We start from the raw sequence: 26,329 nt of genomic DNA on the forward strand, positions 1-26,329 counted from the left end.
AAGACTGGAGATAATTTCACGGTTAATTTGGGGTACAATTTATTTTGATTATATTATTTCTGGTGAAAGTATTAAGTCTGAATTATTCAGACAATTGCTTTAATTCTCCATTTGATATTTGACCTGTGCATAGAGCTAACCTTCGGGTATTAATGAGAGTGGGAGTCCAGAGCCTAGTCAAGTAAGAGATTAGGAAGCAGAGATGGAAAGAAAGTTCTAACTATGCCAAAGGTCAATGCACAGTACTGGTAATGATTTGACTGGGCAGTTTTATTAGCAGCCATTTCTTTGAAAGACTAATAAAAATGACTTACAGATTCTTTTCCAAGTTATCTTATATAAATGAATTATGATGAAAAGAATGTGAACCACATTTCATCTTCTTTCTTGTCTTCTGTTAAATATGTGTTCAGCTTAGAAATTAAATAGCACAGGATAGAACTTGAAATCATAAATTCTGTGCGTGATATGTAGTTCAAAGGTATTACATGATAATTCACATGTAGAGAATTGCACAGGATAGTTGGGAAATGTTTCTTAACCCTCAGAGAATGCTCGCTGGGCACACGCATAACGTGTAGATGCCCAAAGCATTTCAGAAGTAGAATTACGAAAAAACCCCAAAACACTTGTCATGAAAGGTTTGTGAACCTAATCTCGCCTGTATAGACTGGGCAAATTTTGATATTAAGAGGAGTTCTCCCTTCTCTTAAGTAAACAAAAACTAGATTGGCTTTCATCCAATCGGTTATTCTAAGACCACTGCAACTTTTTTCTCTCACAAAAAGGAGTTGCCCTAAAGAAGTTTCATTTGCTTTGCCCTCTTTTTTTTTTCTCCCTCCTCTAAAGGAAAAAAGGTATGTGTGTGTTGAAATCTAAAATATAGGAAAGTTTCCATTTAAAAATACTTTTTAGATAACCAGATTTGCTCTTCGCACAATGAGGTCTTTGGTCCCTGGGTGATATTTTATATCATATTCCTGAATTCTTTCCTGGAGTCATCTTTAACGGGGCTAGGGAATTTATTGGGTGCTGTAAGAACTGTTGGTATGACCCACCATGCTCTCTCTGTCTCTCTGTGTAACTCCTACAACTTGACTTTGAGATAGATCTAAAGAAGTGAGCTATCAAATGTTGGAAATATCAGGTAAGAAGTTACGATAGGCTGGTCATGGAGGCTCACACCTGTAATCCTAGCCCTTTGGGAGGCCAAGGCAGGCAGATCACTTGAGACCAGGAATTCAAGACCAGGAGTTTTCAGACCAGCCTGGCCAACATGGTGAAACCACATCTCTACTAAAATACAAAAATTAGCAGGGTGTGGTGACATATGCCTGTAATCCCAGCTACTCTGGAGGCTGAGGCAGGAGAATTGCTTGAACCTGGGAGGTGGAGGTTGCAGTGAGATGAATTGTGCCACTGGACTCCAGCCTGGGCAACAGAGCCAGACTCTGTCTCAAAAAAAAAAAAGATAATGGAGATTATTAAAAAGAATAAGATAGACGGAAATATAATATTTAAGGTTAAAGAAGAAGGCTGGATGTGGTGGCTCATGCCTGTAATCTCAGCACTTTGGGAGGCTGAGGCAGGACAATCACTTGAGCTGGGAGTTTGAGACCACTCAGACTCACTTGAGACCAGCCTGAGCAACATGGCAAAACCCTGTCTCCACAAAAAAAAAAAAAAAAAAAAAAAAAAAAAAAAAAAAAAAAAAAAAAAAAATTACAAAATATTAGCCAGGTGTAGTGGTATGCTCCTGTAGTCCCAGCTACTCAGGAGGCTGAGGTGGGAGGATAGCTTGAGCCCAGGAGGTTGAGGCTGCAGTGAGCCATGATCACAGTACTGAATTCCAGCCTGGGTGATAGAATGAGACCTTGTCTCAACAAATAATAAAAATTAAAATAAAATAAAAATAAGAAAGTGAAGCCAACTGAAAACAAAAAGTATTAAAACACAGAGAAAGTTAGAAAATAAAGTTTAAAGATGAAGTAGAAAGGCCAAGGAAAAATGTTTAAATGTTGTGGAGAGAATATGAACTTACTATATATTATTGCTCACACTTAAATAATGCTTGGTATATGCCAAGTGATGTTTAAAGGCACAACTTACCCACATATCCCTTATGGGTTTGGTACTATAATTATCCCCATTCTATAAATTAGGAAACTGAGGCCCAGAGAGGTTAAATGATTTATTTAACATCACAGGTTTGTAAGTGGCAAAACCAAGATTAGAATATACATGTATATATAGCTACATTCTTAAATACACAATTCAGTATATTAGACACCTATTTATTTTGTCTTCCTCCCTTCTGATATTAGCTCCTCTCTTCCCTTTTTGGGTAAATGTTCTTTCTTACCATGTGACTTCAGTGGGAGCTGTTGCCATGTTCTTAGACACTCTCTTTCCATGCTTTCGAAGTAAGCATCCTTTCTACCATCTTATCTTGATTATACAATGTTATTTCCAAATATTATTTTAGATTGTCTGCATTTTCATCAGATAAAACAGGATTATCTCCCTTTTATAGGACAAATAGTCATTTCCACTTAAAAATGGAGCTGTATTAAAAACAAGCTTTTGGCCAAGCATAGTGGCTCATGCTTGAAATTTCAGCATTTTGGGAGGCCAATGTGGGAGGATTGCTTGAGGCCAGAAGTTTGAGACCAGTCTGGGTGACGTAGCAAGACGCTGTCTCTACCAGGAAAAAAAAAAAAAGAAAGAAAAATTAGCCAGGCATGGTGGTGCATGCCTATAGTCCTGGCTACTCCAGAGGCTGAGGTGGGAGGATTTCTTGAGCCCAGGAGTTGGAGGCTGCAGTGGGCTGTGATTGCATCACTGTACATAGCTTGAGTGACAGAGCAAGTCCCCATTTCTAAAAAAAAAATAACAATCCCCCCCACTAAGGTTTTAATGTTATCTTGTGCATTCATGCTAAATAATTTGGAGGCTGGTAACAAAAAGAATATTGTTCTGGTCTCAATTAATTAATTATTCTAATTAATACATAAACTTATTTTATTAATTGCTTATTTACATCAGATATAATATTAGTAAAAGATTGATAAGAGCAGGTACCAGTGACAATTTTCTGAGACATTAAGATTTTTCTTTATATTTAGGACTATTAGCCTACAAGTGCTAATATATACACATATATACACACACATATACACATGCATACACATATATACATATATGTATATAGGTGTATAAATACATATAGGTACATATATACATATAGGTACATATATACAAATGTTCATGTGTATACATATGCATACACACACATTTAAATGGAGTATGTTTATCTAGAAATCAGGAAAGTTAGAAACTGAGAGTAAATAAACATTTAAAAATGGAAAGGCAAATGGCTTTTCAAGATAGCCCTGATTTTAGGTCAATGGAAAAAATCTAAGCAGTTATTTTAACTAAAGTATCTGGTGATCATAGCTTGGAAGATCTGGAATTTTAAGGTGGGTGGCTCACTTGACTTGACAATCCAATATTTTTTCTGAAGTAGGTGTTGCCATGGTGACAGAACGGCTTAGCAACTGAAGACAGATTTCATTGGCTGGCTGGCTGCAGACTTGCTTGTTGAATGGCATTAATATGTTGCCTCCTGCTGTTTTTTATGAAGGAGACCATCTGGCATTAGCTGTATTTAAAGGTACAGTTCTGTTCAACAAAGAATACCAGGTGATATACACTGAGGTGTTAAAAATAGGTTTTGCAGGCATTAGTTGGTTTAATCAATCAATGACTAAGAAGTTCCACTTCAAATCACAACCTAGTATAACCAATTAATTCATGATTCTAGGCTTTGACAGCAGGCATTAAAGGGTTTTTTTGTACTTACTTATATTATAAAAATTTAATTGCCTAAATATACTATACTAAATGATCATATTAATCTTGATGTGCCTAAAAATTAATCTACTTGATAAACTGTTCTCTCACTTATATGTTCATAAACCAGAGATGTAGTTTTAAAATAATGATTACTGAGGATGTTTAATATATCAGAGCATAAACAGCTGTCAGTTTTTCTTTTACTTTTGAGGGTGATAAAAATAATGGATTTTCAAGTAAGATATATTAAGATGTCAAATGCATCTATTCTACTAATTATAACTGTTGATTCTAAACAATAAATACCTGTTGTACATCTGTGAAAAGACATACCCTCTTTTTTATTTTTTGAGAGAGAGTCTCTGTCACCCAGGCTGGAGTGCAGTGGCATGATCTCAGCTCACTGCAACCTCCCCCTCCCAAGGTCAAGCGATTCTCCTGCCTCGGCCTCCTGAGTAGCTGGGACTACAGGCACACGCTACCACACCCAGCTAATTTTTGTATTTTTAGTAGAGATGGGGTTTCACCATGTTGGCCAGGCTGGTTTTGAACTCTTGACCTCAGGTGATCCACACGCCTTGGCCTCCCAAAGTGCTGGGACTACAGGTGTGAGCCACCGTGCCTGGCCACATATCCTCTTTTAAAGGAGTTCCCAATATACTAGGGAGGATAAGACAAATGCAGATGTTATGGTAAGACAGAAAATGACAAGTACCTTAAGAGTAATACAAAGCAAAGTTTGGGATTGAAGAATGGAGGACACGTTTAATAAGGATGCTCACCGAGACTTCTGATTGGCTTAATCTTGACCAGTGGAGAGGAGAGAAGAGAATTCTAGGAGAAACAGTAGCATTCATCAGTGTTATAATCACAGCCTCTCTAAGAGTGGGTTCCAAGATAATGTTCAGAGGATAATAACAGAGCACTTTGTGCTTAGACCTTGCTGTACATGTAGAGGAAGCAAAATCTTTACAAGTAGTCTTTGGCCATATCATGAATATGCTTAAATGCTAGGCTGAGGATTTAGACTTCATTTGTTCAGGAATTAATAGAAATAGATCATCTGTGAGTTGCTAATTTAAGAAAAAGATATTGTATGCTTTTGACATCTTTAGGGAGGTGTTGTGGACCCACCACCTGGAGAGAGATATATGGCCATCAGTTTGAAATGAAAATCATTTCATGGCAGAATTTGAGGACAGAGGAAAAGATTTAGGAGTCATTTGCATGACTGATGAGGGTGAAAATGGCGATTATGGATGAGATGACTGAGGGACGGAGAATAGGCAAAGGAGAGAAAGTGTATCAGGCAGAAACTTAGAACACACCAACATTTTTAAGATTAAATGAGCAAGAAGAGAGCAGAGAGATGTAGTCAGAGAAAGAGACAGCAGGTATGATTCAGAGCTGTAGTCTCAAGATAGGACTGGGGGCATATGACGATGCCCAGTGCAGTGGAAGTTAATGAAGCAGAGGATACGGTAAAGGTCATTCACTCCCAGCACTGGTTGGAAGTCACTGGGGACATTTGGGGAAGTAGTTTCAGTAGAGTCAAGAGGAATAAGTCAAACAAATGGATAAAGAGTAAGTGAAGGGCAGTTTCACCTCTAACACTCACCTGTTCTCTCACCCATTCATCAAACCAAGCCTTTCTTTTTTAAAGGCTAGTCAAGTGAAGCCGTGGGAGTAAAGAAGGAATAAACTAAGTTTTTTGAAAGATTACATACTATTTTCAACACACATTCATTCCTGAACTCGTATCATTGTGGCAGTCACTGCATTACTCTCTTCATATGGTTCTCACAAAGGGCCACTACTGACTTCTTAATCGGGTGACCTTATGTCTTGGTTTCCACCATATTCAGTGTTCCTGGGGTATTTGTTAATAGAGCCCTCTTTCACCCTCAAAACTGTGCTAGTTTGGATGATAAATTATGAGTTATCCCAGCTCTTAACCACCAGTTCTAATGAGCAGTTTTCAATCTTTATCTTACTTGACCTTATTTGATTTTTTTTTTCTTTACACAGCTGACTACTCCCCTTTAGTGTGACTTGAAATCCCACTTCTTTGATTTGTACTGGATAACTCTTCTGGTTCTCCTGACACCTTCTCAGTCTTTTCTGCAGCCTTCTCTTCTGTCCACCCTGTAAGTGGTGTCATTGCTTAGAGTTCTGTTCTTGGTTTCTTCTCTTCATTACACACCTTTTCCGTAGACAAGCTCACTCATAACAACAGGTGCAGTTAACTAGAAGCCAGTGATGGAAAAATATAACCCTTGTTTCTCCCCCCGAGCTTCAGATTTGCACATCCACCTGCCTAGTGCACTTTTACTATAAGTGATACTCAACATATGGACAAGAACTTGAGCATTGGAGTGAGACATAAGGCTGCCAGGTCTGCCATTTAATAGCTTAATGGCCTTAAAGAAGAAAGTCTCTATGTGGCTCAGCTTCCACTCTGTAAAATCATGAAACCTGTCACGTAAGGTTTATGTGCAGGTAAAATGAAATAGCACATGTAATGTGCTAAGCACAATTCATGGCACACAACATACACTTAATGAATAATAGAAATTATTATTATTTCCCAAACTGTATTCTCCTCTCATTATTTCTTGTCTTGTGGAACATCTGCCTTCCTGAGTGGAGGAGGGTTTCTGTGTGGGGGAACATGAAATACTTTTGGAAAGATTGTGATGCCACAATATATGAGGCCCTGGAAGCTGGACAGAGGAATTTAGACACAATGGTGGGTTACGGGGGCTTCTGCAGTCTTGTAAGCATAGAAGGATTCTGTGGAAAGTGGTGTTGTAGCAAAATTAGTTATTTTAATATTAAGCCAGATGTGTTTAAAGTAGGGGCTGGAAGGCTGGGCAAAAGGCTGATAGAGTAATACTGGCATGATTTGATGAGGACCTGGAAGGGTGTGGTGACAATGGAATGAAGAGGAAAGGATAATTAGGGAAACATGATAAATGGACAGATTATTTTATTTTTTATATCAGTTCTTTCTTCAGAAGGTTATGAAATATTTCCATCAAAAAGATATATTTAGTAAAAATGTAATACAGCTTCTTTATGGATCGAGAAGCCACTACTGTTTTGTACCTATTTATTTGTGAAAGAGCAGGAAAATGTGCTAATAATAATAGTGGCCAACATTTTCAGCCTGATTCTCTCAGAGTTTGCTTAGATGATCATTTACCTCTTCAGATCTTTGAAAGAATTTCATAAATGACTGGTCCCATTTGTAACCTTTATTATTCTCATAGTTACATAGAATTATTGAGATGCATACTTCAGTATTAAAGGATGTTGGTGTTTCTAGTGATTCTGGCCTGTTACATGACACCATGTGATACAGTTTGGATATCTGTCCCTGACCAAATCTCATGTTGAAATGTAATGCCCAGTGTTGGAGATGGAGCCTGTTGGGAGGTGTTTGGATCTTGGGGGCAGATTCCTCTTGAATGACTTGACACCATCTCCTGGTGTGAGTTCTCGCGAGATCTGATTAAGTGTATGGTACCTCCCCCGCCTTACTCCCTTTCTCTCCATGTGATGTGCATGCTCCCGCTTCTACCATGAGTGAGCGCTCCCTGAGCCCTCCCTAGAAGCCGCATAGATGCCAGCACCATGCTTGTACAGCCTGCAGAACTGTGAGCCAATTAAACTTCTTTTCTTTATAAATTACTCAGTCCCCAGTATTTCTTTATAGTAATTCAAGAATGGCCTAATGCACCATGTAAATTAAAATATACACCTGCAAATATGTCACAGAAAGATTTACTCTCCCCCGAAGAGGAGTCAATACGAAAACTTGAAGAATGTGGCGAGTGGAAAAACAGAAATGAGAAAACTACCTTTGTTTTTAAAAAATATTTTTAAGATATTTTTTCTTTGGAAATAGATTGTTGTTTTGAAATCTGGAATGTAAAATGCCAGACTCTTCTTCCGTTTTTCTGGATTTGAAACAATCGAACACTGGGAAATATCTGGTCCTGAACTAAAATGCAGGCACACCAAATTTGAACTCAGATTGAAAAAGTTAACACGGGGAATCAACTAGAAATTAACGGTGATTGTGAAGAATATTTTGATTGCTATTTGATTCTTTCATAGCTCTGTAAAACTTATGTAAGCAAGCTATTAAAAAACAAAAGCTGAAGGCGACTGTTTTATGATGTGTGTATCACAAAGGAAACCATCACCACCTGTCACTGAAACAAAGAAAGGCTCATGTCAACTAAATGTGAAAAGAAAACAGTGTAAGAAATTAAAAAAAAATCATATTCTTGAGGCCATGAAACACATGTTCCAGAAAACAGTTTATTAGAATTGCATTAAGTAAAAACTAATGTCTGCACACTGATGGGGAAGCAGTGTGGAGTGGTATGGAAAATGTTAGAGCAGTCTATTTTTGTAAAATCTGGAAGTTGGAATAACTCATCATTGGGGCTCCATCTCTAAAATCCTACTACCACTATTAATGTGACAATGATTTAATTGTTGAATGAAATTTAAATTGTAACATATGCCATGGGGAATGTGTTTTCTGGCTTGCTAACAACATGAAAAGAGGATGTTGAAAGCCTCTTGTAATTCATGTTTTTAATTTCATTCTTTTTTTTTTTTTTTTTTTTTTTTTTTTTTTTACAGAGTTTGGTTTTTATTGTTATGTGTTTGTCTGGGAGCAGAATTGCCCTCACCACCCCTGGCCACCCTGGCCTCCTGAGAGGAACAGGCAAAGAGATGGCTCCAGATGGCTCTTGGCTGCTACTCTAGGCCTCAGGGCTTATACAATGAGCACAGTGGGTTCCACCTTCCAATAGTGCAAACTCTATAATTCACAGTCAGACTTCACCAGGAGGGAGAGATGATCTTGGCTGAAGGCACTTTAATCAGGGAGCAAACCCAATGCCGGAGTTTGTCTTCCTTCTCGTTACTCTGATAAATCTAGACGCCACTCTGTTGGAGAACCAGCACTGCTGGCAGCTGGGTTTAGTGCACTGACTGAGTGAGGCATGAGGCCTGCTGACTGGTAAAACTTCTTGTTAGGGCTGTTAGCATGGTCAGCTAGCAGCTGGCTTGGGGTGAACTTTTTTCCATAGGCAGCCTCATACTTCTTGAGCCGGTCCACTATCTTCTGGGCTTCATACAGATCCGCAAAGCAGAAAGGCCCTCCAGGACGAGGTGGGAAGCTGAGCCCGAAGATGGCTCCAATGTCTCGCTCTGCAGGTGTGGCCAAGATCCCCTCTTGGAGGCACATGACTGCCTCATTCACAAATCTTGTCACCAGGCGGAACTGGATGTCTTCATCTGAGGAGACTGCAGACTTAGGAGGCATCTTCAGACTTGCTAAAATACTATCCATGTCAGAATTCGAATTCTTACTCTTCACACTCTCCTGATAGATGGAAAAGCCCTTCCCAGACTTGCGACCTAGGAAGCCCTTGGACACCATCTATGTCAGCAGTTCTGGGTTTCCACATCCAAACTGCTCCCCAAAGGCTTTGCCCAGATCTTTTGCCACATGTTTCGCTACATCCACGCCAACTTCATCCACCAGTGTGGCGGCACCCACAGGAAAGCCAAGGCTTGTGGTCAGGGAATCCAGCTTCTTCAGGTCAACTCTTTCCTGGAGGATTCAGATGACTTCAGACATCATGGGTGCAAGACACCTGGTGGTATAGAAGCCAGGTCCATCCTTAACCACAATGATGACCTTCCCCTGCTTGAGACCGACTGCTACAGCTGAAGCACTGGTGTCTTTGGAAGTCTTCTCGGTTGTGATCATCTCCAGCAGCTGCGTCTTGTCTGCGGGAGAGAAGTAGTGCCTGCCAATCACCTTCTCAGGTCTTTTGCTGACAGCAGCAATTTCACTGATTGGGAGAGGAGATGTGTTACTGGCAAAGACACAGTGATCTGGAATCACTGCTTCTACTTCCTTTAGCACTCTGTGCTTAAAACTAAGGTCCTCGAACACAGCATCTGTCACCATGTCTGTCTTTCAAAACCTTGGTAATCAAGCTTCCCAGTCAAGTTGCTGAAGATGGAATCCCTTTCAAATGATGTTAGAGCTTTCTTCTTTTCTTTTTTTTTTTTTTTTTGAGACGGAGTCTCACTCTGTCGCCCAGGCTGGAGTGCAGTGGCGCAATCTCGGCTCACTGCAAGCTCTGCCTCCCGGGTTCACGCCATTCTCCTGCCTCAGCCTCCCGAGTAGCTGGGACTACAGGTGCCCGCCACCATGCCTGGCTAATTTTTTGTATTTTTTTTAGTAGAGACGGGGTTTCACCGTGATCTCGATCTGACCTCGTGATCCGCCTGCCTCGGCCTCCCAAAGTGCTGGGATTACAAGCGTGAGCCACCGCGCCCGGCCAGAGCTTTCTTCTTTACTTTATCATTCAATCCTTTGAATACTTGTTGCTATCCTCGGCCTAGCCCAGTGAGTGTGGCATCTTTAAGTATAGTCTTTCGCCCCTTATCCACGGAGACTTGGGCAATGCCTGCTCCCATCATCCCTGCACCAGGAATAGCCAAATGCTTAACATCCTTCTGTGGAGCTCCAGATGTATTCTTCTTGCACAGGACCTGACCCTGGTAGAGTCCCATCAAGGCCTTTGATTCTTTGGTCATTGCAAGCTCTCCAAATTTCTGAAATTCAGAGAGATAACCAGCATCACTCCCTTGCTCAATTCCAGTCTTTACCACATCAGTTATTTTCAGAGGTGTGGGATAAAGCCCTTTAGTCTGCTTTCACACTTTTTCTTCCACTTTTTTGTAAATCTGTTGCCTGACAAATGGAATAGCCATGGCATACGCTGTTAATTTTTCCACCAATCCCTTGTCTCTCTTTGGAGAGATCTTCTTATCAGCTAGTCCTTTGGGAAAGTAATTGTGACTTCTAGGTATTTGATTGTCCATTCTTCTGGAAGTTTTAGTCCTGGTCCCAAACAACAAAAAAACAGAGGCCAGGTGCAGTGGCTCACGCCTGTAATCCCAGCACTTTGGGAGGCCGAGGCGGGTGGATTACCTGAGGTCAAGAGTTCGAGACCAGCCTGGCCAACATGGTGAAACCCCTTTCTTTACTAAAAATACAAAAATTAGCTGGGTGTGGTGGTCGGTGCCTGTAGTCCCAGCTACTCGGGAGGCTGAGGCAGGAGAATTGATTGAACCTGGGAGGCAGAGTTTGCAGTGAGCCAAGATCAGGCCATTGCCCTGTAACCTGACAGAGGGAGACTCTGTAAAAAAAAAAAAAAAAAAAAAAAATCAGAGATTTTAATAGGTCAGTCTTGAACTATGTGAACAACTTCAATTTATAAAAGGTTAAAAAAATCATTGAGTTACAGAACTATGAACTGACTCCTTTTTGATGCAGCCTGATTATTAATAGTCTTGTTCACAGCTGTGCCCAAAGCAGAAAATCACACCGGCACTGGGTAAGTAAACAAAACAGGCCAGTAACTCTGCCAAAGACCTAGCTATTAATGGCAATTTATTTTTATTACATATTTGGAATCTTGTCATCCCAGAAGGTGCTGAAATAGAAATTTAGTAATACTTGATTTAAGAGGCAGAAGTCCTATAAGTTTGCAGCTATTAAAAAATGGAAAGAAAAGAAAGGTTACAAAAGGGAGGGGACCATATCTGTGTTTACGTTTGCTCCTTTCCTCAAATGGAAGGTAGAATAATGTATTAGAAGATATTTTAAGTATTAATATCTAACTGAAACCTGATATTAGAGGATGAGAAAATTTTGCTGAAAATTAATTTTCTTTTCTTTTAATTTATGGTGTTACTATACCTTTTAGATTTAGGAAGGCAGAAAGACTGTGTGTGTGTGTGTGTCTGTGTGTGTGCACTTGCACTTTGGGGTTCTCTTTCTATGGATGTTTCAGGATCTGAGGATAAAGGATCACAGTCTAGCAGAAAGCTGGGTTTCAGGGGATGTCAAAGGTAATTTCATGACTATATTAGTAGATAAATCCAAGACCAGAGAGCATGCTGAATGGAGGACATTTACATAGTCTTTCCAATGCTAAAGGAAATAGGGAAGTGATTATTTCAAAATTACCTAGAGGATCTTGAGCACAGTATGACTTAAGATAAAAATCTAGCTCATTGTTTCTGAGAGTTGGCCTCTTTCTCCTCTCCAGAGGAAATATTTTTTTCCTTTTTTTCTCCTCTGTGGAAAGAAATTATTAATTAAAACAAAAAGACATTGTTGGAAAGGGAGTTTTTTTAGTCGCCTAAGAGAGGTGCTATTAGTACTTGTTTATTTAAAAATTGACCTTTGGTCAAACTAAACTATACAACTTTTTCTTTTTCAATCCTCCTTCCCTCTATCCCTCTTCCTTTCTTTCTCCCTCCTACTTTTTGCCCTTCCTCCTTCCCTGATCCCTTCTTTTATTTAGTTTATGTCATTCTACAGAGCTCACAGTTACCACGTGGTAGGTACACTTGACATTCTACACAGTTGGTAAATCAGTGTCATACCAGTTGCTAAATAATTGGCCAGGAATAGCCTTTATCACTGAATGCTGCTTCTCCTTTTCACTCTCCATTGAATAAAGACGGAAACCAGCTTTGCCTCCTTTTTGAGTGTGGCCAGTTGATTTCTAATTTGTCATAGCTCACATGGAAACCTTGTGATGCGCTTGAAGGGGTTTTCTCATGGAGACCTCAATACCTGTGGAATGTAGGGCACATGGCAAACAGATCTGGTTTATCTGATCAAATGATTAATGCAATAAAAAAATTATAAAAATTCAAAGTGAAAAGTGTGCTCTTGTTACTGTGTGTGGTAAGTAGTTTAGTGGATTCTGGTTCTACCCATTGAAGCACTATACCTGCGGCTGGCGATGGAGGTGAAAAACTTTTACTGGAAGGAATGGGAAGAAGGGTAGTGGGGGCCAGAGAGTCTCCACATTCCTCCAAGGAGGAGGAAACCATCTCTTTAAAATGACAGTGCTTTCCTTCCACGAAAGAACCATAATTTTTCTAATCATTGGTAACTATTTTGGTCTTTCAAATGTGTCAACATCTTGTACACTGGAACAGCCTCTGTCTACAGGCAGAGCAGGATTCAGCGATTTTTAGAAGGCATTTGGGCCCCAGCCAGCCTGAAAGTTGGGGTTTACAAATGTGTTACACGGAAGAGATTTTGTTTGAAAGGATAAAGCACATCATGGAAAAGTTGAGGAAGAAACAAAAGAGAAAGTTGCAAACTTACCTTTATGTTTATAAGAACAGATGTGTTCTTGAGAGATTGTGGATTTTTAAAAATACGATTTTTTTTGGTGGTCAGAAAATTGTAGACATTAAATACCTTTTTTAGTTATGTTGACACCTTACAATTACATAACCCTTTATAATTTTCAAATAAATACTAACATTAGAAAGCAATTACTACATACCAGGAAAAATTCTAGATGCTGGAAATAAGGCAGTAAATAAAACAGGCATTATTTTATTAAGTCCTCTCAATAAAACCTATGAATCAGTTACCATTATTACCTCTATTTTACAGATTAGGAAACTGAGGCACAGAGGAGTTGTGTTACTTGCTCAGAGTTTTCATAGTCAGGAATGGGGGAGTAACGTTTGAAATCCAGACTCTCATTCCAGAGCCTGTGCTCTTAGCACCACCCAGTCCTGTCTCAGGCAGGCAGCATTGCCACTGTGCACTTTATCCTAAAAACAACCCTCGGAGGGAGGTGGGAAAGGTGTGTTTCTTCACATTTAAAAAATATGAACATGTTTAAAAATTAAACAGTGATCTATTTAAATTCGTATACCGGGAAGAAGTTCTAGAGTCACCATCTTCACCTCTTCAGCGCTTCAGTCATTGGCTTCCCAGCCTCTAATCAGCCGTGTACGCCATTTCTTTTTGCACCGTTATAACCAGTGATTTTTCTCAAACAGAAAGTCTGTATTGTTCCTCTGCTTAACTCCCCGCAGTGGCTCACTGTTACACCTAGGATCAAACCCAGACTTCTTCGCATGCGCTTGAGATTCTTCTGGCTGGGTCCCTGTACACCTCTGCAGCGTCACACTTGCACTCTCTGAGCCCTAGCTCTACGGGGCTTTTCTCATTTTAACAAAACATGCTCTTTCTTGTCTCTCACATGTTGTATATGCCGGTTCCCTGGCCTCAACATTCTTTTCTTCCCCTCTTCCCTCTTACTCTACCCTTTTTAACTGGCTATTCTTGTCCCTTCTTTTAATCTGTACCTTTATGCCATGTCTCTACAGTGTGTTGCAATTGCATATCCACCTCCACTTTCCCTGAGTCCATGGGTCTGGAAACCATGTGATGCTGGGTCTGAAGCGAAGAATTGGGGAATAGAAAACGGGAATCTTGTTCACACAATTCTCTCCAGGACCCAGCATGGTGACCCAGAACATGTACATGTAAGGCATTCGTACATGTAATCAATTAGCAGGCATGTTTTGAACACCAGCTTCATTAGGAGTGATGCCATATTTGAGGCAGAAACATAGTATGATGGAGAATTCGAGGGGCTTTGGACTCATAGCTCTTCGTTGAATTCTGGCTTTATCAGGTACTACCTTGAGGCTTTAAACAAGTTACTTAACTTTTCTGAGCTTACTTTCTTAAATAAAAAGCAAGGATCACTAAAATGCTTTGGAAACTTTCATGTGAGAAATTGATGTGTAAATAGATAATTAAGGGACATGCTAGGAGTTATGTTACAGGCATGAACAGGAACACAGAGGAGGGGACAACCAACATAGCTCAAGAAGTCACAGAAGATGTCATGTAAGCCTTTTCTTTTTCTCAGAGCCTCTGGCATCGACGTGCCTGGAGATACCTGGAAATTGGGCAGCTGTTTATCTTTCTGGAAATGCTTAGTCAAAGGTCTTCTGAGCATGGGGATACAGGAAGTGATCTTCCATTCATGCATATTTATGATTCTATTCTAAGTTACATTATTAATAGCATTTGAGGAGTATTCTATTTTGATATGGACAAGAAAAATAGTTCACTTTGAAACATTTACTGAGCTCGCTTATAGCATATTGGGAAAAAAAGTCTTGGTTTTGTTATTTTTCTCAAAAGATTTATATGTATTTTCCTGCAATAATAAACCAAAAATAAAATCCATGAAGGATCTAGAACTTTTAAGGCTATGTAATTCATATTTTAAGCCTTTACTGTTTCATAAATTATTTAAATAATTTGAGGAATTACTATTGAAGAGAGTCTTAATCTGTCAAATTGATCAGATTGGATTTATCTTGAAAACAGTTCTGCATCTTTGGATAAAAATCTATTTTATTCCAAAGAAAGCTTTTTTTATGGCAAATAAAAGCAAAGGTATACATTTTTAATAATCTTATGATGAATAGGATGATCTGCTTTAAGGAAGAGGAAGTTTATAGAGTCAGAGTATACTTACACCTTAAGTCAAACGTTTGAAAAATGAAATTTGTGGCTGGACGCGGTGGCTCACGCTTGTAATCCCAGCACTTTGGGAGGCCGAGGCGGGTGGATCACGAGGTCAAGAGATCAAGACCACGGTGAAACCCCATCTCTACTAAAAATACAAAAAAAAAAAAATTAGCCGGGCGTGGTGGCGGGCGCCTGTAGTCCCAGCTACTCGGAGAGGCTGAGGCAGGAGAATGGCGTGAACCCGGGAGGAGGAGCTTGCAGTGAGCCGACATTGTGCCACTGCACTCCAGCCTGGGCGACAGAGCGAGACTCCGTCTCAAAAAAAAAAAAAAAAAAAAAAGAAAAATGAAATTTGTTATGATTCTAAGTGTAGTTTCTAATGTAAGAAAAAGTTAAAAGAGTGATGCAGTCAGGAAGCTTGGAATATTCTCTTGCATAAATTACATGTGTTAACAGCCTTAGCAGTATTCTCTTGTAGGCCACTTGGCTCCATCTTTAAGGTAGTTTGATGAATATTGACTGGTCTATAAAATTTGACTTAAGAAATGTTGAGCCAAAGTATCCTGGATAATATAGATATAGAGATAAAGTAATACACACACACACACACATATATTTACATATATACACATATGTACTTATTTACAGTGTGTATATAAAATAATTTAGAGGAATGCATCCAGAAACCAAATTGAGCTTGAAAAGTACCACCTCGGCCGGGCGCGGTGGCTCACGCTTGTAATCCTAGCACTTTGGGAGGCCGAGGCGGGCGGATCACGAGGTCAGGAGATCGAGACCACGGTGAAACCCCGTCTCTACTAAAAATACAAAAAATTAGCCAGGCGTGGTGGCGGGCGCCTGTAGTCCCAGCTACTCGGAGAGGCTGAGGCAGGAGAATGGCGTGAACCCGGGAGGCGGAGCTTGCAGTGAGCCGAGATTGTGCCACTGCACTCCAGCCTGGGCGACAGAGCGAGACTCTGTCTCAAAAAAAAAAAAAATAATAATAAAATAAATAAATAAATAAATAAAGAAAAGTACCACCTCACATGACTGCAGGGGCAGCTGGTTATTGTCTTAGGATATATTTGCATTTCGAAGTGAACTTTAGTGACATTACAAAATGCCAGATTGGAAAAACAGCCATTTTTTTAAAAAAAAAAAAACAAAATATAATTAGCACCACATGAATAAGTTTTCTCGTAATCACCTCATTATTACAAATTAATTCCAAATGAATATGTTTGAACAAGGCATTGGTTTTGAATCTTTAATTTATCTCCTCCTTAGCCTTGCTACTGACAAATCATAAATAGATATAATTAATGAAAATGTTAATAGGGCCGGTCCCCAAAATATCTCTAGATCACTGACCTTCTGATTGGTGGAAAAATCTTTGGAGAATGATCTTTACAGGATCACATGGCAGTGAGTTAATCTATTCTTCTCTATAAGGGGGCAGCAGACGAGTTCCTTCCTCTGTCATTTGTAGGATCTACTGTTATTCTCTGGAGAGCTATTGTGTCAGAATGGATTTGGATTATTTTTTAAAACTACTGCTACCTAGAGGGTAATTTTATTAAATTCCTTTATCATTTGGATTAAATACAGCAAAATGAAAGCAGCTCCTTCTGCTCAGAGGAGCTGTCACCACAATCTTTAATATTTTCTTAGTATTATTTTCCTTTAAAGTATGCTTTGGGACAATTAATAATGACTAATACTTAAATTTTCACTATGAGTAAAAGCTTTTTGATAAACATTTATTATATATTCCATGTCTCCCTTTTATTCTCTAATTATTTCACCTATTCACCTAATTATTTCGTAGCTCAAGTGTATAATTTAAATGATGTAGAAATATACAGATCAAAATTAATACAAATACATTTATATAGTGATGTGTTACATGTTGTATTTGTCACATATATAGCATATATTTGTTTGTCTAGTACATATATAGTATATACAGTACATATATATATTACATACATACATATAATACATATTTGTGTAATACACAGGTATAGTGCATATATATATTTGTCACATATATAGAAGTCCTGTGTCTTCTTTTTAGGTAACACGGGAGAATGAATGTATGTTTTTGTGTTCAGTCCAAGAATGACACAGATTTTTTTGTTTGTTTAGTTAGTTTTCTTTAGGATCTAGATCCCCCAGAGGTAAACACTAAATATAAAACCGGGAATTAGAAGCTGGACTTGGGTTCTGCAGTTCTAGGCATGGCGTTAACGTTTTTCTTAAAACTTAAGGCCCAGACTACACAAGGAATCTTCCCACCTGCACCCCCCTGCCAGCTCAGCTACTTCCCTACTCCTGAGCCAACTCAACCGTTAACAGTAACTGAGACGAAGGCATTGCTCTGAAGTAAGGTGTAGGGAAGCTTTCTGGCTTCCTTAATAAGTTACACCCTATCTTCTAAGCTTGGCGATGTCGGGAGAAGGCACTTGGGAGGGTCTTCACCGATCCTCTGGCCTTGACTCTGCCTACCCTTCATTCATTCACCTGCCCCTCTGGGGGCCCTGGGTGGTGACCACTGCCACTATTGGGCTAGCTAGTGGTGGGGGCACTGCTCCCCTTAATGCTCTGGCCCCTAGGGGAGACACAAAATATTGTTTTAAATTTCCAGTAGTGTAGCTCATGGCAGGCCGAGGCACTTACACAAAAGGGTGCTGGAGGCTTTGGGGTAACACAATAGAAATCATCAAAGGGAGAATATGCAGTAGACAATTTAGGCTCTTCAACATAACTGGCTTGATCTCCAGAGCCCCCAAACTCTGCTCATGCCAGGCTTTGCACATGCCATTTCCTCTGCTTGGACTGGTCTTCCCCATCATTGCCTGGCTATCTTCTTCTCAATTACTAGATTTCACAGTAGGGGTTCCGCCTTCTTGATTCCCCCGGCCTGGGTTATATAGGTTTGTCCTAGATAGTGTGGTGGCCCCACATATGCCTCCTCATCAACCTGTTTTGCAGTTGTTCATCCTGTTAGGCCATAAGCTCAGTGGCACCAGGGACCTTCTCTGTCTCTCTCAGCACTGTATTCTCATCAGCTTGGACAGTGCCTGGCACACAGTGGGGACTCAGAAAATATTTTCGAATGTGTGAATGAGTCCATGAATGAATGGAATTCAGATAAAAAGGGAATTCTGACCTCCAGCTTCCCTTTATCCTATGAGATGCTTTCTTCACTGTAATCTTGCAAGACTGGGGTTAGGTTTTATTTAGAAAGCTGGCAGGTTTATTTACAAAAGATGCAAATAAACCACTGGGCTTAGGGGACAGAAAGAAAGAGCCATTTTCTTAGACTAGAAAATAATATGGAATGGATTAGGGGGCGGAAGAAGGAATGGGTGAGTGGGGTGGAGGAATGCCAGCAGATAGGATGTTGATGGTTATAAAAATTGGGAAACTGTCCAATTCTCCTTAGTTTAGACTTTTAAAAAAATGAGTAAATTTCCTAGAAGTCAAGTGTAGCCATATAAAAATATTTGGACTAAGTTAAATATAATTCCCTTGGTATTACTGAATTGCCTTTGACTTGGAGACAGAGCTATTCATTACAGAGCAGTTTCTAAGAGCCTGGGCTTCACAGAGATTATCTCTTTTCATTCAACAATGTAATGAAGTAGGAATTATACTTCTATTTTACAGACGAAGAAATAGGCTCAGAGAGTTTAATTGACTTTAAGATTGTAAAATTACAAACAGTAGAACTGGCAGCCATTCATTCATTCCACAAATATTTATTGGCAGTATTTTTTTTATCATTAGCTTAGTCTTTTTTGATGGTAAAAAATTCATTTCATTTAGAACTATGATTTTAGCCCAGAGAAAGCGATGTAGAAAAAAGCAGTAAGTTAACTAGATCATATCAGTATAAATGTGAAGCCTCACCATTTTACTCATCCAAAAGTGTCTAGGGCCTTAAGTTCAGTTCCTTTTATTACAACTTTAATATTTTATCTGTCTTAAAAAAAAACATTAAATCTCCAGCCCCTGGAATCATGCTTGGAACATGGTGGGTACTTAATAAATAATTTGTAGTGAATGAGAAAATTGAGAACCGTTAGTCATTTTCTGTTCAGTATTAACGAAGTCTGACTTACGTTTTTGTTTTTGTTCTGTGTGGGCACATTTCACTGAGTGCAACGTGTGAAGGACCTCAAGATCAAATTCATGTCGTACTCTTGGAATTGAATTCTGACAGGGGGACTGAGAGTTTTTTGTCCTCTAAGACTTTATTCTAAGACAGATGACACCAATGTAGGTAGTTATTCAGAATAATGGACTCAGGAGTTTAATAAGGGTGTTGTTTAAAACGCAAATATCACCAGCCAGTGGTAAAGCAAACACATTTTGTGTGAATGAGAACAGCCCACTGATTGACATTCAAGACCCATCGGAAAAATCAGGAGACACAAGAGTGGGAAGAGTGCAGATTGGAGCAGCTATCCAAAAATACAGAAGGCCAGAAGGTGGTGAGAAAAATGTCAGACAACAGATTGTGGAGAAAAATAAACAAGCCAAGAAAAGTCCTATTTGGCCTTAAAAGAGGCAGATGGTGACAGGAAGTGTTCGGTGAGGAGTGATTGTGCTAAAAATCACAAAGTCTATAAAATTATCCATCTGTAGTTTGAGGTTTTTGGGGAAAATTAAAACTCTTTGCTAGCATTACAGGGAAGGGTGAGAGCACAGAAACAGAATATTAAGTAAGTGTGTATTTGTGTCAGGATAATAGAAATGAGAGATGCGTTACTCCATTAGAATAGAAGTTTTGTTTACTTAGAGATTGTGACCAAAATTATAAAATGTGTTTTGTTTTGCATAAAAGCAGTTGAACTTGTATTAAATCTGTTCTTTCCACATTTTTGATGTAAGAAAGAATTCTCCCAAGAATGTTAATAGGTTGCTAAGGTAGCAATGATAATTTTCTAACTGAAGGAATGTACTAAACATTTTTTTCCATTAGGGAGTTTTTTTGGAATGGGATATAGAAAATGACAAATCACAATGTTAACTTTAAAGCAAAGAATTTTAATTTGAAAGTTGAGAAAATATAGCAGAGAAAACTAATCATTTGGAATGGTATGAGAGTATTTGAAAAAAATATTATAAATGTTTTAAGATAGATGTGGTTGAACATTTAGAATTGGGAATCATTTTTTGATAGTTTGGGACCTAGTTTTCTGTGCTTAAATTTTAATTCAGTACTACTTACTCCATGGTCTTCTGGTGGTGTGCAACATGAGGAATCAAATAAGCCAGGGTTTTTACAACTCTTTTCTAGGTCATTAAAGCATTTCTGCTATGTGCCTGAATATGTCTTTGATTATGCATAAGAAATATTAGATGCTTCATTCTCCTTCTTTAGAAGAAATAGTAACTGAATATGTTGGATTCTTCTCTATTTTTGTTGTTTCTCTCTTAGATTTTTAACCACACTTGCTCAAGACTAAGTTTTGTATTTTAAGTTTAGATGTGTAAAGTAAAAGGCTGGGAGCTGTGTGTGGTGATGCTTCCTCTTTTTCTCTTGAGAACTGAAGGCAAAAAATTAAATTTATTATAAAAATTTGTTTTACTTTTAAAGATGTGATTTTCCAGACAGAGAAACAAACTCATGTATCGGTGTATTTTTTAATGAATTAGAATCATGAAATCTAGGTACTTTATGTAAGTCATTTTATTTAATCCTCAAAATAACATTTTAAAATAGTTATTGTTTTCATTCTCATTTTATAATTGGGGAAATGTAAGATCATCAAAACCAAGTTTCAGTTTCCTAAAGTCACACACCTAATAGCAGAGTCAGGATTTGAACTCAATTGTGTGTCTTTCAATGGCAGAAGGGGTTTTGCACATTAGATTACATAAGCCATCGTCCATTAGACTCCTTGTCCTTTGCACTTGTCCAAGAGTGGTCCCCAGGCACAAACATGCATGTGAGGAAAGCTCCCGAGGAGAATCTGATTCAAATCTCCAGTTGGGAACTACTACATCAAACATTTCAAAAATCAATCAACCAACCAATCAACCCAGCCTTTATTGTATGGTGGTAGTTAAAAATCTAAACTCTATTTTCTGCAAGTTGCTAGCCAATTGAACTAAACTTTTTCACTGGATAATATTTTTAAACATAGATTTAGAATGTCTTTTTATCAAATATGAAAATAAAATATATAATAGCTTATTTCTGGGATATATGCATACATAATTGTTTCCCACCTAATTTTTTTCCACTTTTGTAGCCTTATTATGTGTGACTGTCTTAATATCTCAAAGGGCTAGTGCTATCCTCACCCTTATTCTTAGATTTTATCTCTTTAATTATTTTCTTTGCTTTGTTATTCCCACCAGTTTGTCTTCTAGAAGGTCTTCATATCATGTTATCACTTAATAAACATTCTCTTTTTTTATTCTGAGTGAAAATGCACCAAAGTATAAATCTGAAAAAAAGTGAATATTTTATAACTTTTGTTTCTCAGAAAATTATAGCAGTTATATTAATATTGGTGATATACTTCTCATTGTAGTCATTCCTATGCAAACAATATTTTTATTGCTACTGTGGATAAATTATTTCATTATACTTTTAACTTGTTATTGTTGGAGTAAAACAACTATTTATTTTTCATATAAGTATTTTGTTTTTGGCCTTTTTGCTGAACTCTGAATTTTAATGGCTGTCCAGTTTGTTTATTTATTTCTTTATTTTATCATCTCCATTTTACAGGTGATATGTAGTTTATTTTTTCTGTTTTTTTCTGAGTGTACTATATAAATTGTATACAGTGTTGGTACTTTATATTTTTAAGTTTATACATCGTAATTTATTCCTATACATAATTGAATAGTTGAGAATTTCTAGTATACTGTTACATAGTATGTCTTTTCCCTGATTTTAATGGGAATGGCACTTCTGTGCTCATATGCATATTCAAGCATTCGAATAATCATTCTCCTGAAGTTGCAGATTAAGTACTTTAAGCATTTGGAATAATTAGTTTTTATTAAATATCATTTTGATTTAAGATAATTTTTTATTTATAGGATACTAAAAGTAAACTTTGGAGCAGATTTTTAAAACATACATTTCTATTTTCTGACATTTTACTTAGGTTTTCGTATGTATATTCATAAAGAAAATTGGCCTGTACTTCTCTATTTTATATAATTTTTATCACACTTAGAATTAGAGTTGTAATTTATCTTCAGGAAATAATTTCATTACGATCTACATATTTGTTAATGTTGTGAGAAATAGCTCAATTTGGGCCTGCATTATAGTGGAAAATTATACTTCTTAACACTCTGCCTGATTATTAGTTACTTCCTTTTAACTGCCTAAGGCTGATCCAATTAGCAAGACACAAACCTACTGAGTGTGCAGTAGTAAATTTTTCATCTTCTGTAGTCGGATTTGGAGTCTTCGTTGCTGTGCTCTATAGTTAAAAACAACACATGTATTGAAAGGTATACTTTTAGGACCTACATGCCTGGCCATAGCCTGGCCATAGCTCCTGGTCCTCCTGTGGGCAGAGAAGGGGCCAAATCTTAGTTGGTATCTCTTCTATGTTTGGTCAGCAAATAACCTCTGTCTCTATTCCACCTCCTGGACTTGACATTTGTAACTTTTGTCTTCTGTCTTACTGACAGAGATAGGGCTCATTCCTAAATTGGTGAATTGCTTGTTCTCCTCCAAGTTGTCCAAAAAATCCCTCACATTTGCCTCACAGCCCCGCATCCTTCTTGCTCTTACAATAAGGACCTTGAAGTTCCCTTGCCACCTTCACATAGTATATACCTTTTCACCCAGGAGAGGACAATTGGAGTTGTAGTTACAGAATTCTTACCAAAGTTTGATTTAGGCTAAACACTGTGCTCACATTTTCATCCATCTTATAATGCTGTTTAATATCATATCCTGATTTAGAACACAAATTACATAAACAGAAAGGCATATCTGATAGCTTGTGCTCTTATATGATGTTCTTCCATTTTTAACTAATGTTAATGGTGCATAGCATTCCATTTTAATGCCTTTTCCTCTATTGTTTCCATTGTATTGTTTTTAACCTAATTAATTATTTCTGTTTTTTAAAATAGTTTTGTAAGAAGTTAGTCTAGGTCAGCATTCTGCAAGCTGTTCTCAGAATACTAAAAAAAGGGCAAATAAGCTTGGGAAACTACTAAATACTCTCCTTGAGGATTCAAAGTACATATTAACATAAGAAAAGATCTAAGAAGTTTTAAAATAACAGGGAAAACTTTTGAAGTTTATTCAATGATTAAAAGAACTTCAAAATAAAGAACTTATTTGTGTAGAGGAAGGCTTTTTCTTGGCACAGTTATTAAAATTCTCTGGAATAGATTTTAATTTTTTTCTTAACACCAATTTAAGAAGTGCTAGTCTATTTCATCATCATTATTACTTTAAATAAGGAGCTTAGGAAATTGCTTACTCAATTCATCGTTGTTCTTTCATCTCATTTATTATTTTTTACATATATTTTAATTATTTTTTATCTATTTAAGGAATCTTCTCTTTACAATAAAAAATTGTTTGGTTCATTTATTTTTATATTTAAGCAGGAAAGCAGGAAAAGAATTAAAGTTATGGCATTATCTCTGAGTATCCCTTTGAACAATCCTAAAAATTTTTATATTTAGCGATCTCATTATTGCTATTGTAAACCAGAGTATCTGAGATAAGCCTCAGTCAATTTAGGAAGTTTATTTTGCCAAGGTTAAGGATGTACCTGTGACATAGCCTTAGGAGGTCCTGATGACATGTGCACAAGGTGGTCAGGGCACAGCTTGGTTTTATACATTTTAGGAAGAAATGAGACTGAGACGTCAATCAGTATGTATAAGATGTACACTGGGAGGCTGGGCGCGGTGGCTCACGCTTGTAATCCCAGCACTTTGGGAGGCCGAGGCGGGCAGATCACGAGGTCAGGAGATCGAGACCACGGTGAAACCCCGTCTCTACTAAAAATACAAAAAATTAGCCGGGCGTGGTGGCGGGCGCCTGTAGTCCCAGCTACTCGGAGAGGCTGAGGCAGGAGAATGGCGTGAACCCGGGAGGCGGAGCTTGCAGTGAGCCGAGATCGCGCCACTGCACTCCAGCCTGGGTGACAGAGTGAGACTCCGTCTCAAAAAAAAAAAAAAAAAAAAAAAAAGATGTACACTGGGGCCGGGCTCAGTGGCTCACGCCTGTAATCCCAACACTTTCAGAGGCCGAGGCAAGCGGATCACAAGGTCAGGAGATTGAGACCATCCTGGCCAATACGGTGAAATCCTGTCTCTACTAAAAACACAAAAAATTAGCCGGGCGTGGTGGCGGGTGCCTGTAGTCCCAGCTACTTGGGAGGCTGAGGCAGGAGAATGGCGTGAACCTGGGAAGCAGAGCTTGCAGTGAGCCGAGATTGTGCCACTGCACTCCAGCCTGGGCGACAGAGCGAGACTCCGTCTCAAAAAAAAATATATATATACACTGGGTTGGTCCAGAATGGAGGGACAACTCGAAGAAGGGAGGGGTGTTCCAGGTAAGGGACAAACAAACATTATTTTGAGTTTCTGGTAAGTCTTTCCAAAGGAAGCAATCAAATATACATTTATCTCAGTGAGCAGAGGGATGACTTTGAGTTCTGTTTGTCCTTTGTCCGCAAGAAATGTCCTTGTGGACAAATTGTGAGGGAGGTATGTAGCTTTTTATCTTAGTAGCTATCATTTTTAGGAATAGAATGGGAGGCAGGTTTGCCCTAAGCAGTTTCCATGTTGACTTTTCCTTTTAGCTTAGTGATTTGGGGGTCCTTTCATGCTATTTTATAAATAAACTATTTTTAATTTTCTTCTTTGATCTCATTTTTTTTTAAAGTTTTATGCCTATTTTCAAAGTTTTATTAATTCTCAGCTTCATCATATGGTTATTAGAGAATGTGATCTATAGTCTTTCTTATTTATAAATTTATAAAATTTATAAACCTTGTTTCTAAAATTTATCAAAATTTCCCTATGACAAATTATGTAATGAGCCATTGTATTTCATGTATATGCCGGAAGGTGAGTTCCCTGTTGCTAGATTACCAGGATAAATATATGTTGGTTCATTTTATTTTTTAAAAAAATCTCTACTGTCCTTATTATGTCCACTTGACCTGTTGTAAGCAGGTGGAGGTGGGTTGCTCTCTTCTGTAATTGTGTTTATTTCCTACTTAGACTTCCAAAGGTTTTTGCCGTATATATTTTCTTGCATTTTTTTTTTTGGTTATTTACTCACTAGATATTTAGCCTTTTCAAAATATGAAGTGGCCCTTTCACCTAAATACTGCTTTAAAAAATATTAAAGTCAATTTTGCATAATTAGCTTACCTTACTTGTTTTTTATTTTGGGGTTCGTTTGATATGCGTGTACATACTCTGTTTTTTTTTAATTCTTTCCGTGTCATTTTATTTTATGTATTTTTATCAGACGTTGTGGAATTAGTTATTTTCTCATAATGTCTTAGGCTTTTTTCTTTTGATAGGAAAATATAAATGATTTATATTGATTACCATAATTACCAAGTTTGATCTTATTATTTGTATGTTTTTATTTTTTATTACTGTTTGCTTTCTATTCTGTATTTTGCAATAAAGTCCATTTTTAAAATTTTTATTTATGTTTATTTTTATTAATTTATTTTTTTTGAGACGGAGTCTTGCTCTGTAGCCCAGGCTGGAGTGCAATGGTGCCATCTCTGCTCACTGCAAGCTCTGCTTCCTGGGTTCACGCCATTCTCCTGCCTCAGCCTCCCGAGTAGCTGGGACTACAGGCACCCACCACCACGCCTGGCTAATTTTTTTGTATTTTTAGTAGAGACGAGGTTTCACCGTGTTAGCCAGGATGGTCTCGATCTCCTGACCTCGTGATCCGCCCGCCTTGGCCTCCCAAAGTGCTGGGATTACAGGCGTGAGCCACTGTGCCCAGCTCATGTTTTTTACTGTGAGTTTCTGAAATGATTTAAAAAGTAGAAACTTTTTTTTTTTTTTTTTTTT

The 26,329-nt window shown here is 38.2% G+C and overlaps 1 protein-coding gene and 1 pseudogene across 1 annotated transcript in view; one reads left to right on the forward strand and one right to left on the reverse strand.

The window, feature by feature from the left end:
- CPE (carboxypeptidase E) overlaps positions 1-26,329 on the forward strand; it is a 117,476-nt gene that overhangs the window by 16,754 nt on the left and 74,393 nt on the right. The gene's annotated exons all lie outside the window — the stretch shown is intronic.
- LOC129480394 (trifunctional enzyme subunit alpha, mitochondrial-like) lies at positions 2,779-12,807 on the reverse strand (annotated as a pseudogene).

The sequence above is a fragment of the Symphalangus syndactylus genome, chromosome 4 (assembly GCF_028878055.3).
Source record: "Symphalangus syndactylus isolate Jambi chromosome 4, NHGRI_mSymSyn1-v2.1_pri, whole genome shotgun sequence".
Classification (NCBI taxonomy): domain Eukaryota; kingdom Metazoa; phylum Chordata; class Mammalia; order Primates; family Hylobatidae; genus Symphalangus; species Symphalangus syndactylus.